The sequence below is a fragment of the Pristis pectinata genome, chromosome 13 (genome assembly GCF_009764475.1).
Source record: "Pristis pectinata isolate sPriPec2 chromosome 13, sPriPec2.1.pri, whole genome shotgun sequence".
NCBI classification, from domain to species: domain Eukaryota; kingdom Metazoa; phylum Chordata; class Chondrichthyes; order Rhinopristiformes; family Pristidae; genus Pristis; species Pristis pectinata.
Genome location: NC_067417.1, coordinates 12,418,687 through 12,435,149, shown reverse-complemented (window position 1 = coordinate 12,435,149; position 16,463 = coordinate 12,418,687). Strand labels below are relative to the sequence as shown.

At 43.5% G+C, this 16,463-nt stretch overlaps 1 protein-coding gene across 1 annotated transcript in view; it reads right to left on the bottom strand.

Annotated features, from left to right (window-relative positions):
• LOC127577441 (meckelin-like) overlaps nucleotides 1–16,463 on the bottom strand; it is a 104,517-nt gene that overhangs the window by 21,256 nt on the left and 66,798 nt on the right. The window contains exons 9-10 of the transcript XR_007957382.1: nucleotides 4,132–4,272; nucleotides 923–1,003 (exon numbers count right to left, since the gene is read on the bottom strand). The gene's annotated coding sequence lies outside the window, so the exon portion shown is untranslated. The remainder of the gene's footprint in view (nucleotides 1–922; nucleotides 1,004–4,131; nucleotides 4,273–16,463) is intronic.

The following is a 16,463-nucleotide window of genomic DNA, read 5'->3' as shown; positions in this document are numbered from 1 at the left end:
GCATGTGAATCTTACAAAACTTGTGAATTTTCAATCTGGGTCCTGTGTGTGTCTCTTGCAAAGATGACTCTGGACATGTGCAATGCTTTCCAATGGTGTGCACTGCACAAATTTTCTTTTCAATTGTGCATGCATGGCCTAAGCTGTCTGCAGGCCACCCATGCAGAGGCAAGCTTTCCTTGGACCGATGAGGTCTCAGTCTGGCTAACTTAAGGGAGATCTGCCTGAGTAGGTCCCAGGCCCATGCATGGAACCAACTTAACAACACTCCCTTTAAGGTCGGGGAACTTAACAGTCTCTCTGAGGGCTGCCACTGCCTCATTACCCCAGGGTGACGCCCAAGCTTGCACTCTACATCCAACTCATCAAGTTACTGAACAGAACCATCCTGTTAATTGACCGCTCACCTCTCCCATGACCACAAACACCCAAGTGTATACTTGGCATCACAAAGTACTCCTGACCAGCGATTCTCATCTGAATACCACCAATCATACCCTCCTGACCATTCTATGCATCCTTGAACTACCACCAATCCTACTCCAGACTACAGACCTTACTCCCCAATACCAAACATCCCCAATACTCAGTCCACTGCCCAATACCAAGCCAACTGCCACACTGATTTCCAGCAGTTGATTTTTATCCCAACACCTCTTCCCATTGTTTGGCCACTGCATTCCAATCCTTGATCCTCCCCTCCCAGCTGCCCAAGCCTTTCTCCATCATGTCTCTGCTTCTACAACTTCCTTTGTATGCTCACAAAGAACCCAAGTGTGCAAGGCCTATTCAGTACTGCACACACCCTGGCCTCGCGAATCTCCCAGTGAAGGATCAATATCAATTGGTGACTGGAAGGGCTCCTCTTTACTGACTGGATTATGTTCAGGATAGGAGGAGAAGAAATACACAGGTTACTCACATTGCTTAAGGAACACAAGTCTACGAACTGCTTTATCTTGTCTTCAACAAATCGTTCCCAGATTCCAATGAAGAAGAGCGCCTGTAAGTTGTGAGAACATCTTCGGTTACCAGTGAAGGAAGTTCACTCAGATCTGAATATATGCAACATTCCCAATGAAAAATGATGTACCTGAAACATTTATTCCTCTCTCCTGCTGACTGTTACTAGGATTTTCTGGTTTTGTTTTGAATACAAGTGGGGATTAGCCATTCAGTAATCTGGCGTGGTCTGTTCACACTCCATGCTGGGAGTGGCAAAACATGAGTCGGCCTGCCTGCACCTCTTTGCACTGGGGGGATTGGGGCAACAAAGTGCCCTGTTCCTCTGGCGGAGAGGGAGCAGTAAAAGGGGAGGTTACGATGGGTTACCCTCAGGTGCATTCTACTGACTGGTTCCATCATCACATCTCCATTACCCAAAAGGAAGTGCAACGCTTCACAATGGGGATGAGATAAGCAGTTGGCTTCTGCACCATCAGCACGTCACGTCATTCGTAATATGAACAAATGGATTGGGAGCAGGAGTAGGCCACTCAATCCCTCAAACTTGCTCTACCATTTAATGAGGTCTTGGCTGATCGACTGTCATCTCAACTCTGCATTCCAGTCAACCCACGGTAATCCTTCACTCAAGAATCTATCTGCCTCTTGCTTTAAAATATTCAAAGACTCTACTCCCACCACTTCTCTGAGGAAGAGTTCTAAAGACTCATCACCCTTTGAGAGAATAAATTTTACTTCATCTGTTGCAAATTTTTTTGTTTTGGAACATAGGAGTATGAGGGGCAATCTTCTAAGTTTAAAATTATGAGGGGCATAGACAAGGTGGACTGTAACAGTCTTTTGCCCAGGGTAGGGGAGTCCAGAACTAGGGGACATGGATTTAGGGTGAGAGGAGAAAGATTTAAAAGGGACCTGAGGGGCAACTTTTTCACGTAGAGGGTGGCGAGTATATGGAACGAGCTGCCAGAGGAAGTGGTTGAGGCAGGTACAATAATTTCATTTAGGAAGCATTTGAATAAGTACATGGAGGGACGGGGCTTAGAGGGATATGGGCCGAACGCAGGAAATTGGGACTAGCTGGGTGGGCAGCCTGGTCAACATGGACTCGTTGGGCCGAAGGGCCTGTGTCCGTGCTGCATTGCTCTGTGACTCTATGACTTAAATGGGCAACCATTCATATTTAAGCAGTTACATTTGGTTCTAAACTCACAAGGAAACATCCTCTTAACATCCACCTGTTAATACTACTTAGGATCTTCTATGTTTTGATCAAGTCCCCATTTTTTTAAACCTTCAGCCCTGTCCTTATAAGACAACACACCTACTCCAAGAATTGGTTTGGCAAACTTAAACTGAACTGTTCCTGGTATACTAACATCCTTCCTTGAGTAAGAAGACCAATACTGTACACAGTTCTCCCGATGTGATCTCACCAACACCCTATCTCACTGAAATATAACCTCCCTACTTTTGTATTCATTTTCCTAAACAAAAAACAATAACATTCTGTTAGCTTGTCTAATGACTTGCTATTCCTGCATATTTTGGGAATCATGTGCTTGGAATGGAAACCACTAAACAAGAAAATCAAGGCAATGTCACAATGGAACAGAAGTGAGGGAGTGTTCAAAACCCATGAGGTATCTGTGTTAAATAGACATACTGTGTGAATGCAAGTTACAATGAACATTGCACATTGGGTTACAGAAGTAACTACAGAATGCAGCAGACTGTTACCTGTGGCTCACTTGGTTGCACTCTCTCCAGAGCTCTCCATTCAAGTCTCACTCCAGGGGCTGCCACACAAAAATCCATCCAAATTGTCTGGTGCAGCGCCAGGGGAGAACTGCACTGGCAGAGATGCCGTCTTTCAAATGGCACATTAACCCAAGACCACATTTCCCTTTCAGCTGGACACCAGAGAGCCCACAATGATATTTTAAGAGCAGGAGACTTTCCCCAGTGTTCTGGCTAATATTCATATCCCAAACAACATCACTGGAACAGAAACTGAACATTGCCACTTTGCTGTGTCTCACTGCCTACATTATAACCTTGACTACCATTGACATCAATTGAACCAAATTTCAGAGGCAGAGCACAATGCACTGTTGTTACTCTACAGTGAATTTCTAGGCACATGTGGGTACAACAGCCATATGAAACCAAAAGATATATATCACATGAATATTCATTGCATTCAGAATAATGACAATAGTGCTTCCAACAGTTATAAATAATAACTGAAAAGCAAAAGACTGCAGATGCTGAAAACCTGAAACAAAAACAGGAAATGTTGGAAATACTCAAAAAGTCTGCAGTATTTGTGGAAAGATTAACAATTTAATGTTTCAGATCAAAGACCCTTCATCAGAATTGGGAAGGAGTCCTCAACTTGAAACATTAACTCAGTATAGGGACTGGCTTAGAATTTCATTGGCACCCACTGAGGTGTGTTAATCCATTGTACAAATGCACTGATAACTTTGCCTCACACGAGCCCAAGTTCTTTTCTTCACAGATTGTGCCAGTGCAGAATATCCAAAGGAAAACAGGTAAGTTTGAGATGAGAAGTCACCCAGTAGAGGTAGAGTTGGGGTGTGGAGATGAGGCCAGAAGTGACGTCACAACAAGAGTCAGTGATGTGGGATGTGGGCGATGACTGCTGAGTCAAAGATCCCCTGGAACGATTTCGAAAAAGAGTGGGGGAGTTCAGCTGAATGTTCTGGCCACTAATTCTCCCTGAATTAACAGCACAAAAACAGATTTCCTGATCATCAACTCGTAGGATCTTGTTGTGTACAAAGTGAGTGTTATGCTTCCAGTATTACAAAAGGAACCATTTATCCAAAGTACTTCACTGACTGTCAAGCACACTGGGCCTCCCGAAGTCAAGAAAAGTGTTACAGAAATGTTCTTCCTGTTCTGCCTTTAGAAAGAAAATATGTTCCCTGCTATGTGTGCCACATTCTAAATTTCTAAACAGATTTACACCTCCACATATTGCCTTTGAATGGAGACTTTCTCTGTGACCTCCACCGCAATGAAAACAGCATGAAGCAACTGTGGTAGGACTAGGGGCCAAATACATCAGATGATTTACTAACTAATCCAACAGTCCCTTTACCAGCATCATGAGGTCAGTATATCAACGAGACATCTTACCTGAGCTAAGCCGACTGCCAGCCACATTGATATTGATATCCCGTATCGGAGTATCGGGCTCCACGGTGCCAGATCAACATCAGATCCAGGGTGTAGATTTAAATTCAGGTCTCTTCTAGCGATGTTCTTTAAGCCAATAACCTGAAATTTTAAAAAGCTGCATATAGTAATGATGTTATACCCTCTCAGAATGGAGATGATTGGGTAATTCGCCCTGTCAATCAAGCGTTGTGACTACACTGCTCTAGGTCAGCAGGTAATTTACAAGTAACTAAACTCCATTCACTACATTTTTCTGGGAAAATTACCCTGCTTTTATTGGGTGAAGCTGAGGTAGTCACTGCTTCCGCTATTCTTTAAATAGACTTTTTAGATAGTAGATTGATTTTGTACAAAAGACCAGTAACGTCAACTGTCCATTTCCTTCCACAGATGCTGCCTGACCCACTGAGTTCCTCCAGCGCTTTTGTGCTGCTCCAGATTCCAGCATTTGTAGTCTCTTATGTCCCATCATACAATAGACTGTTTGCTGTCAGTCATTTAACCCACCCCACTTCCAACCCATTGGTTAACAAAGTCGTTAAGTTACTGAATTAGACTAAAAATGGAAGACAGATATAGGGTTTCCTTATTTCTGTGGAACGTCCCTGGAACATTATCTCTATTTCTCCTTTCACAGATCCTGCCTCACCTGCTCATTTCCAACATCTGCAGTACTTTGCTTCAGAAATTCACTGTATCTGCCAAATTTGCAGTCGTTATTAAGATGCCATAGAGAAAGATTAAGGTTTTCTTAACAAATGCCATTAGGACAAATAATGTTTTGCTCTAGGATTTGGTTGAGATAAAGGTTGTTCACCTTTTTTTAAGGGTGGATAAATATTTGAAGGAGAGGGCTACAGGAGGAATATATGGTATAGGGTAAGTTTGGGTTCTAGCAAAATACTGGCACAAATATGATGGGCTGAATGGTCTTGTGCGATGAATATCTATATTTGAAGCTTTTGGATGGTGGGTGGTTTGTACCACCTTGATTCTACTGAATACCTCAGACCATGTAACTAAGAGGTGCTTCCAAAGTTAGTACAAGTAAGCATTTGTGCCCAAAGTGCAGTGATGACAATCTGATCAAGAGAAGATTGTCCCAACCCTTAGATGGCTGTGACTGGACTGGAGAATGTAATGTATTGGGGAATAAGATCGGAATTCAGATCTTCATGAAATGTAATGATGAGATTACCCTACCATCAGAGTACCAGGGAATAGTATAAGATATTTATTTATTAGTCACATGTACATCAAAACACACAGTGAAATGTGTCTTTTTGCGTTACTATGTGCTGGGCAGGCAGCCCACAAGTGTCACCACTCTTAGTATGCCAACAACTTCCTAACCCGTACGCCTTTGGAATGTGGGAGGAAACCAGAGGAAACCCACGCAGACACATGGAGAATGTACAAGTTCCTTACAGACAGCAACGGGAACTGAACCCGGGTCACTGGCACTGTAATAGCGTTACACTAACTGCTACACTACCATGCCGTATCACCAGAGATTATCGAAGACGCATTGGGCAAGTTGAGGAGAATGGGAAGCGAACAATCTACTGCCATCTATGTACTAAGTGAAAGAAGCTGACTGAAACTTTAACTGTTTCTCCCTCCACAGGGGCTGCATGATCTGCTGGGTTTTCTAATTAAGATGCACAGAATTGTAGAGAGCACTCGAGATATACTCCAACTGGGAGCTTGTTGAGCTTCAATACAACTTGCTCTTTGTATCCGTGTGCTTTGTAGTTTAACAGTCCAGCTCCAGAAAACTACTGCAACCAGTCTCATTCAACAAGGGATAAGTGGTCATTCAACTCCACCCAAGTCAACTGCAGACCCCTGAAGTCTCCAGGTAATCCAATAAACTCATTTATGGGCTTAGTGTATAACAAGAGTTATGCTAATGATTTTCTGTATAAAGTATCTTCTGGATTGAGAATGGTTGTCCTTGAAAAGAAATTAATGAAGTTTGGCCTGTTTTCACTTAAGCTTAGAAGATCCTAGAAAGAAGCAAAGGTCTGAGAAGATTTAAGGTGAGAGGGGAAAGATTTAAAAGGGACCTGAGGGGAAACGTTTTACACACAGACAGTGGTGGGTATATAGAATGAGCTGCCAGAGGAAGCTGAAGAGGCAGGTACAATTACAATGTTTAAGACATTCAGATAAGTACATGGATGGAAAAGGTTCAGTGGGATATGGGCCAAATGCAGGCAAATGGGACTAGCTCGGATAGACATCTTGGTCAGCATGGATGATTTGGGCTGAAGGGCCTGTTCCCGTGCTGTATAACACCACGGCCAAGAAAGCTCACCAGCGCCTCCACTTCCTCAGGAGGATCAAGAAATTTGGCATGTCCCCTTTGTCACTCACCAATTTTTATCGATGTACCATAGAAAGCATCCTATCTGGATGCATCACGGCTTGGCAACTGCTCTGCCCAGGACCGCAAGAAACTGCAGAGAGCTGTGGACACAGCCCAATGCATCACGGAAACCAGCCTCCCCTCCATGGTCTCTGTCTATACCTCTTGCTGCCTTGATGAAGCAGCCAGCATAATCAAAGACCCCATCCACCCGGGTCATTCTCTCTTCTCTCCTCTCCCATCAGGTAGAAGATACAGGAGCCTGAGGGCACATACCACCAGGCTCAAGGACAGCTTCTATCCCATAGTGATAAGACTATTGAATGGTTCCCTAATACGATGAGATGGACTCTTGACCTCACAACCTACCTTGTTATAGGACCTTGCACCTTACCGTCTACCTGCAATGCACTTCCCTGTAGCAGTGACACTTCACTCTGTATTCTGTTATTGTTTTTACCTGTACTGCCTCAATGCACTCTGTACTAACTCAATGTAACTGCACTGTGTAATGAATTGACCTGTACGATCGGTATGCAAGACAAGTTTTTCACTGTACCTCGGTACAAGTGACAATAATAAACCTATACCAATACCATGAATTTATTGAAGTCTGGGATCAATACACTTTTAGATACTAAAGGGATGAAGGGACTGGGCAGGGAAGTGGATGAGACACAGGATTAGTCATGATATTGAACAATGGAGTAGGATCAAGGGCACTGTGGCCTAATCCTGCTTCTATTTCTTATACACTGTATTATACAATCATCGAACAATACAGCTCACTGTGCCAGCATCTTGAAAGAGCAATTCAATAAGTCCCACTCACCAACCCTTTCCCTGGAAATTTTCAAGTGTTTATTTTCTGAAAGTTACTGAGTTCCCCTTCACCACCCATTCATGCACAGCGCTTCAAGTCGTAACAACTCACTGCATTAAAAAATAATCTCCTCCTCATCTCCCCCCGGACCTTCTGCCAACTATTTGAACAACTGTAATCCACATTTTTCAGGCGATATTTATTTGCACAGTTAAGCATGGATTTGATTTTGTCAGGATCTCCTGGAAGCAGTGAAGGGAAGGTGATTTGGTGGGGTCCACTGCTTCCAAAAAAATCTCATCTCTGAACAAAAAAATGCATGGACTTAGTAAACTTGGAACATTGAATCAATTCAGCTGCTCCTCAGGGGGATTAATCCATTTCATGTTTTCAATACTAAATCTTACTTCAGTGAATGACATTTTAGTAACCTCAATGAGGGTGTTGCAGTGGTGCAGTTAGTATAGCGGCTGCCTCAGAGTGCAGGAGCCCTGGGTTTAACCCTGGTCTCAACCCTGGTCTCTGGTGCTCTCCGTGTGGAGTTTATACATTTCCCCTGCGACCATGTGGATTTTCTCCAGATGCTCTGGTTTCCTCCCACATCCCAAAAATGTGCAGATTGGTAGGTGAATTGGCCACTGTAAATTGCCCATAGTGTGTAGATGAGTGGTAGAACTTGGTGGTAGCTGATGAGAACATGGAGAGAATAAAATGGTATTAGTGTTGAATTAGTGCAAAATGGGTGCTTGATGGTGAGCATGGACTCAGTGGGCTGAAGGGCCTGTTTCCCTTTTGCATTACTCTATGACATGACTCTCACGATTCTATGGGCTGAATACAGGAAGTTGGGACTAACTAGGTGGACAACATGGTCGGCGAGGACTCATTGGGCTGAAGGGCCTGTATCCACGCTGTATTGCCCTATGACTTTATGACGATTTTGAGAAGGGTTTTCAAATACCCTTACGTATTAATTCATCCCAATGTCTAAACAACATTGTATTACAATCTCTATTAATCCAGGCACTCAAGGAGTAGTTCAAATTTCCATTCAGTTTACCTAATTGTAATTAATAAAACCAGGCTGAGTTCCTTATATTTTGAAATTTTCTTCATGGAACTGCGTAATACAACTTATTACACAGTTGTATACTGGAGCTCGAATGGAACCCTGCCAGGGCATTGTATTCAAACAAGAGCAGTTTGATTTATTTACAACATGAAAATTACATAGAAGCAGTAAAATATGGCTGCATCTATACAACCAATATTCGTGGACAGAATGGAAATTATTCTATTATTCATGATGTGCACAGCTGTAAGTGATTTGGAAAGCCTTTAAGCCAATTATTCAGATATAACTGTCCTCTGCTCAAAGAATGATGTTGGGGAAATGCTCTGTCGGAAGACCATGCTGGATTTCTGTCATACCTCAAGTCAGGAAGAGAAAATTCAGTGGGTTCCAGTTCCTGAACGATGTACAGCGCAGCCTCTGCCAGATGTAAACATGACTGGGCGAAGGATTTTATTCAGTTCTGATCTTCACTGTTATAGAGCTTAGTTATAAGAGTCATACAGCATGTGAACAGGCCTTTCAGCCCAACTGGTCCATGTAGACCAAGATAAGATATATGATAAGATGTCTTTATTAGTCACATGTACATCGAAACACACAGTGAAATACATCTTTTGTGTAGAGTGTTCTGGGGGCAGCCCACAAGTGTCGCCACGCTTCCGGCGTCAACATAGCATGCCCACAACTTCCTAACCTATACGTCTTTGAAATGTGGGAGGAAACCGGAGCACCCGGACGAAACCCACACAGAAACGGGGAGAACGTACAAACTCCTTACAGACAGCAGCGGGAATTGAACCCAGGTCACTGGTGTTGTAAAGTGTTACACTACCGTACCTGCATCCACGCTCGTCCCATTCACCTGCATTTGGCCCATAACCTTCTAAACCTTTCCCACCCATGTACCTCCCCAACTGTCTTTTAAAAGTTGTTATTGTACTTGCCTCAACCACTTCTTCCGGCAGCTCATTCCACATATGTACCACTCTCTGTGTAAAAAAGTTGCCTCTCGAGTTCCTATTTAATCATTCCCCTCTCACCCCAAACCGATGTCCTCTAGTTCTTGATTCCCCAACCCTGGGAAAAAGACTGAGTGCATTCACCCTCTTCTGGCCCCTCATGACTTTATACACCTCTGTAAGATCACCCCTCAGTCTCCTATGCTCCAAGGAATAAAGTTCTACCCTGTCTAACTTCTCCCTGTAACTCAGTCCCTCAAGTCCTGGCAAAATCCTTGTAAATCTTTTCTGCACTCTTTCCAGTTTAATAACATCTTTCCTATAGCAGGATGACCAAAACAGAACACAATACTCTAAGTGTGGCCTCACTGGTATCTTTTGCAACCACACCATGACCTCCAGCTTGTCCACAATCACTGCACCCGCTCAACTTGAACAGTGGCTAATGGATGAAGGTGTTTAGCAGTGTCACAACAGTATATTTAGAAGAGATAGGAGGCAAATAAAGGTGTGAATTTTTCTTGAAATGCTGTTGATATATTGTCAGTTGCACCATTTAAAATACTGTATAATAAACAAGCTGAAGACGTTGGAGGAAAAGACAAACTGCTGGAGGAACTCCGGGTCGAACAGCATCTGCGGAGGCAAAGAGATGGTTGGCATTTCGGGTCTTGACACTGCATCAGGGCTGAAGAAGCTTATGTGTACATTGCAATCTGATTCCACTTTATGAGCAGTAAACCCAGTTCAAAGCGCAATGGGGGAATACAAGGACTGGGGTTACGTTTAGTCAGATCTGATATTAAGAAGCATCGGATATCTTAGAGCAACTACTAGCAGTTATAAGCACTACTGCATAACACTGTCATCATGTGGAACTGTGCCACCAATCTCAGGCACACAGCCTTGTGTGTGAAACATTAATCCTAGTTCAATCAGGACAGCTCTTCTGAGAGGCATTGTTGGAGCAGACAAGAAGGACCTTCATTCCATCACTCTTCTGGGTCTGAGAGCACTTCTCAAAGTGTTCCATTTGCCAGAGTTAAAGATTTTTTTCTCCCCAAAGAAAATTGATTGGAGCAAAAAAAATTTTTTAAGTTGCACCCTGAGCAATATTTCAGCACTTATTGCCTGCCTCTAACTGCCCTTGAGAAGATTGCAGTGAGCAGTCATATATACAGCAAGGAAAAAGGCCCTTCAGCCCAACACGTCCATGCCGAGAACACAGCAGTTGGTGCTACTGCTTAATGGAACATGGCAGAGGAGAGATAAGAGTCAACCACAGAGGATAGTTTGGGCTCACATGTAGGTCAGACCAAGGATGCACAGCAAACTTCCTTCCTTGTAGGCAGAAGGAATTAGTTGTAGGCGGAAGAGATTAGTTTAGTTCGGCATTTAATTACTAGTTTAATTATTTCAGCACAACATTGTGGGCTGAAGGGCCTGTTCCTGTGCTGTACTGTGTTATGTTCTATGTTCTATGTACTGTTCTATGTTCCTTCCCTAGGTGACCCAGACAAGTTTTTACAAGGATCCACTAGTCTCACAATTACTATTATTGTTACTAAGATATTTATTTATTAGTCACATGTACATCGAAACACATGGTGAAATGCATCTTTCTGCGTTACTGAGAATGTGCTGGGGGGCCATGGTTGGATTTGAATTTGTGTTCAGGCCTCTGGATTCCCAGTCTAGTAGCATAACCACTCCATTACCTTATCGATTTATAATGACTGAAACAAACATGCCTCATAATCTCAAACAGAGTGTTGGACTTTAAAGGTACTCTACTCCTTTTAGAATTGACAAAAATCAGCAGCAAAATCAGAAATGAGGAAAAGAAAGAACTATGGACTTCGCAGAGGCTGTTCAAAACTTTCCAACACACTGTCCTGGTCGTCTCTGGAACAAATGATTTGTTCCTTCCTGCATATTTGATACAAGACAGAGCATTGGGTTTGGCTACACTGAAAGGAATTTGCTTTGTTCTTTGAAAAGTGGCCAGAGGAATTTGGCATATGCAAGGTCACTAATCCCTCAACTACACTAACTCAGGGGAATTTTGTGTTCTCGAGTGTTAATCTTGTCTGTGCCAGACCACAAACTAATTTCATGCTAACCTGAGGGAGAAGTGGGATATATTTTCCCCTCCAAGTGAAAACAGTCAAAGAGCACTAACGGAAGCAGATTATGGACAGTGTTCTATCCCACTTTTCCCTCATTTCAGTCCCATCTCGGTATGATGTGGAAAAGTCACCAATTCTAACCCAGCTGATTTGAGTTTTGTCACGGTGATAATGAAAAGACAAGGAGAAGATAGAACGTTTGCTCCTGATCTAACTCTACAGGCCTGGACAATACTTGATGAGGGACACGTTAGAGGCAGGCACGGTAGTATAGAGGTTAGCGTAACGCTATTACAGCGCCAGCGACCCAGGTTCAATTCTCGCCACTGTCTGTAAGGAGTTTGTACGTTCTCCCTGTGACTGCGTGGGTTTCCTCTGGGTGCTCCGGTTTCCTCCCACATTCCAAAGAGGTACAGGTTAGGAAGTTGTGGGCATGGTATGTTGGCGCCAGAAGTGTGGCGACAATTGCAGGCTGCCCCCAGTGCCCCCTATGCAAAAGATGCATTTCACTGTGTGTTTCGATGTATGTGACTAATAAAGATATCTTATAAAACTAAGCACAGAAAAGCACTAATCCATAGAGGACTCTTCAACAGCATGGCTATAACCTGGGGTGAGGGTCAGTTCCAGTATTCTGGCTGAATAATATAAAAACCTGAAGTAGGAGAGGTCAGAAAATGGCTGAATGTGGAGTTCAATCTTCCAATAAACCAGCCAACAGGGCATCCAGCAATCGCAGCAAAAGCAGTGCAATTGAATATGCTCGCCGCAACCCTAACCCTCCAGCACACAGTAAGGAAAGTGTAAAGTAAGATGTGCCCTTAAGTCCAGCACCCCACCACTGCACTGCCCCCAGCACCCCACCACTGCACCCCACCCCACTGCCCCCAGCACCCCAACACTGCACTGCCCCCAGCACCCCACCCCACTGCCCCCAGCACCCCAACACTGCACTGCCCCCAGCACCCCACCACAATTGTCTTCCACCGCTCCACAACTACAGCCGCCCTCCCTCCAACCCACTGCAAGAGCAGCCCTCCCTCCAACCCTCCGCAAGAGCCGCCCTCCACAAGCACAGCCACTGCCCACTGGAGAGAGTGGAGAGCTCGACTCGTCCTCGAGTGTAAGAGCAGGTCTAGGCCATCTGTCCCCTCTAGCCAGCTCGCTGTCACCAAGATCACAGCTGACCACCTATCTCAGCATCATTTTCCCCCACTGTCCCCATAGCCCTGGATTCCCTTAATATCCAAAAACCAAACAATCTCTTTTCTGAAAGAACTGAGTTACTGAAACTCCACAGCCCTCTGGGGTAGAAAATTCCAAACATTCAGCACCTTTAGTGAAGAACTTTCTCCTCACCTCAGTCCCATACATCCTAACCTTCATTCTAACACCGTGATCCCCAATCTTAGGCTCCTGAGCCTGGGGAACATCCTCCCCATCAAGCTCTGTAAAATGTTTGTAAGTTTCAATGAGATCTTCTCTTATTCTACTGAACTCTAGATAATAGAGATCTGATCTACTCAACCTCTCCTCATTCAATTGAACATCTCTGGAACCAGTCTCGTGAACCTCCACTGCCTTCCTTTATATGTCAAGTATGCACTTTCTTAGGTAGGGAGACAAAAAATATTCACAATACTCCAATACCTATGGAGGTGCAGCAAGTCTTCATTACTCTTGTACTCAAATCCTCTCATAATAAAGGCTAACATACTGTTTGCCATATTAGGCATATCTGTATGTTGGTTTTTAGTGACTTGTGTACAAGCACACCCAAATCACTTTGAAAACCAACACAACCTAACCTTTTGCCGTTTAAATAATACTTTGTTTTGTGGAAGACCTCACATTTGAACACATTATATTCCACCTACCATGTCTTTGCCCATTCACTCAGCTTGTCCATATCTTTGGAACTCTCTTTGCATCTTCCTCTGTATTCACAATCCCACCTAGTTTATTATCACCAGACTTGGAAATATAACATTTAGTCCCTTTGACCAAATTGCTGATACAGACAGGAAACAGCTGGAAACAGCTGGGGCTGTGGTACCATCCTGGTCACAGTTTGCCAACCTCACTGTGGTCTGTTTATTCCCACTCACTGCTTTCTGTTCAATAACCAACTTTCGCAATATTACTCCCCAATTCCTTGTGGTTTAACCTTGCTGACCAATCTCCTTAGTGGATCCTTGTTAAAAGCCTTCCAAAAATCCACAACATCCACTGCTCCCACCTTATATATCGTATTAGTCACATCCTCAGAGACACCAACAGTTCAGTCAGGCATGATTCAGTTTTCAGGAATCCACGCTGACTCTGCTCAATCCTGTTATTCTTTCCAAGGTGTTTTCCTATTACATCCTTCATTATAGATTCCAGCATTCCTTCTCCATCCACCCCTCCCCCCGATGGTCAGTAGTTTCCTGTTTTCTCTCTCCCTCCTTTTTTAAATGTGACATAGAACACAGAATGGAACAGGCCCTTCGGCCAACAATGTCTGTGCTGACCATTATGCCACATAAAACTTAACCAATCTGCCTGCACACGATCCCTATCCCTCCATTGCCTGCATGTTCACATGCCTGTCGAAATGCCTCTTAAACAGCACTGTCATGTTTGCTTCCACCGCCACCCCAGGCAGCACATCCCAGGCGCCCACCACTCTCTGTGTAAAAAACTTCTCCTGCACATCTCCTTTAAACATTCCCCCTCTCACCTTGAAGCTATGCCCTCTAGTATTTGACATTTCTACCCTGGGATAAAGACACTGACTGCTTACCTATCGATGCCTCTCATAATTTTATAAACCTCGATCAGGTCTCTCCTCAGCCTCCGATGCTCCAGGGAAAACAATAAAAGTCTGTCCAACCTCTCCTTATTGCTAATACTCTCTAATCCAGGCAGCATCCTGGTGAAAATAGTGGGGGTTATCATACAATCTAAAGAAACAATTCCAGAATCAGTAGCAGTTTGAAAGTAATATCCGGAGTACCCACTACCTCTTTCAAAACTCTGATGTTAATCAAAAGGTCCATGGATTTTATTGGATCACAAGTTCAACAACTTTTCTAGCTCAGTAGAAAATTAATTTACATTTATTTATTACGTAGAGACATCAACAAAAGGATTTCTCCGATTCCATTAAGAGCTGGGGCCTTGTCCAAGGAATCAATGGTACCCGTGGTAATATCAAACTGACCAATTAGAAAATCAGATTGCTAAGCAACTTCTCAGATCGTGGCAAACTAATTTTATATGCTTAGAGTCTTGATTTCCTTGCAAGTACTTGCTTCACAATTCCATGGAATTTAAAATTACACTGGCAGAGCTGGGAAAGCCGCTGCCTCACAGCTCCAGGGACCTGGGTTCAATTCTGACTTCTGGTATTGGTATTGGTTTATTATAGTCACTTGTACTGAGGTACAGTGAAAAACTTGTCTTGCATACTGATTGTACAGGTCAATTCGTTACATTGAGTTAGTACAGAGTGCATTGAAGTAGTACAGGTAAAAAACAATAACAGAGCATTGGCAAAGCAGCCAGCATAATCAAAGCCTCCACCCACCCGGGTCATTCTCTCTTCTCTCCTCTCCCATCAGGTAGCACATATTACCAGGCTCAAGGACAGCTTCTATCCCACTGTGATAAGACTATTGAACGGTTCCCTTATATGATGAGATGGACTCTGACCTCACGATCTACCTTGTTGTGACCTTGCACCTTATTGAACTGCACTTTCTCTGTAGCTGTGACACTTTACTCTGTACTGTTATTGTTTTTACCTGTACTACCACGATACACTCTGTACTAACTCAATGTAACTGCACTGTGTAATGAATTGACCTGTACAATCGGTATGCAAGACAAGTTTTTCACTGTACCTCAGTACAAGTGACAATAATAAACCAATATCAATACCAAAGTGTCACAGCTACAGGGAAGTGCATTGCAGGTAGACAATAAGGTGCAAGATCACAACAAGGTAGATTGTGAGGTCAAGAGTCCATCTCATTGTATAAGAGAACCGTTCAATAGTCTTATCACAGTGGGATAGAAGCTGTGCTTGAGCCTGGTGGCATGTGCCCTCAGGCTCCTGGTGCTGTCTGTGTGGAGTTTGCACGTCCTGCCTGTGACCGCACGGGTGCTCCAGTTTCCTCTCACCTCCCAAGGTTAGCTAATTGGCTGCTGTAACTTGCTGCAGTGTGTAGGTGAGTGGAAGAGTCTGGAAACAGTCGATGGGAATGTGGGAAAATCAGTTACAGGTTAAAAATTAATGTGGGAATGGGATTTCATAGAATGGCCTCCTACGTCAAAACAAAATGTAGAAAAAAATGTTCTTTTAAAATGTTTACGTGATTTCAGTTTAAATCTCCACCTCAATCTTTGGCCTTTTCCTGCTCCTGTTTCTTATGTTCTTAAACTCTAATCTCTATTTTTCTTTCTCTAAAAGTTTAAAAAAATAAAAACTTTTATTTCAGGGTTGCTGCCTGCTGGAGTATAAGATTAGGAAGTTTTGCTACAGTTGTGTAGGTCTATGTGAAGACAGAACAGCACATTTATTTCTCTTACAGGGTAGGACAACGCCTTATGAGATCAACTCCTGAACTCATTAGTAATTACTGGCCAGCCAAGTTGTTGCAATGTATAAGGTAGCCCAGCAGCTATTGGTTGACCTAACATTGTTAACATCCCCATTACACTTATTTCAACAAAGCTGACCATCCTCAGTGGCTCTGCCAGTGCCAGCAATACTTGGAAAAGTGAAATTCCTATCAATGCAGTGATTCTGTGCTAACTGCGCCCCTGAACGCTGCAATAGCACACCCTGTGGTGGAACCGAGCATTGTGGCCATCCCGAATCTAACTGCACAAACGTGGATACCAAAAGTTCCTGTCAGTTTCACACATTAACTGCTAACTAAACCGC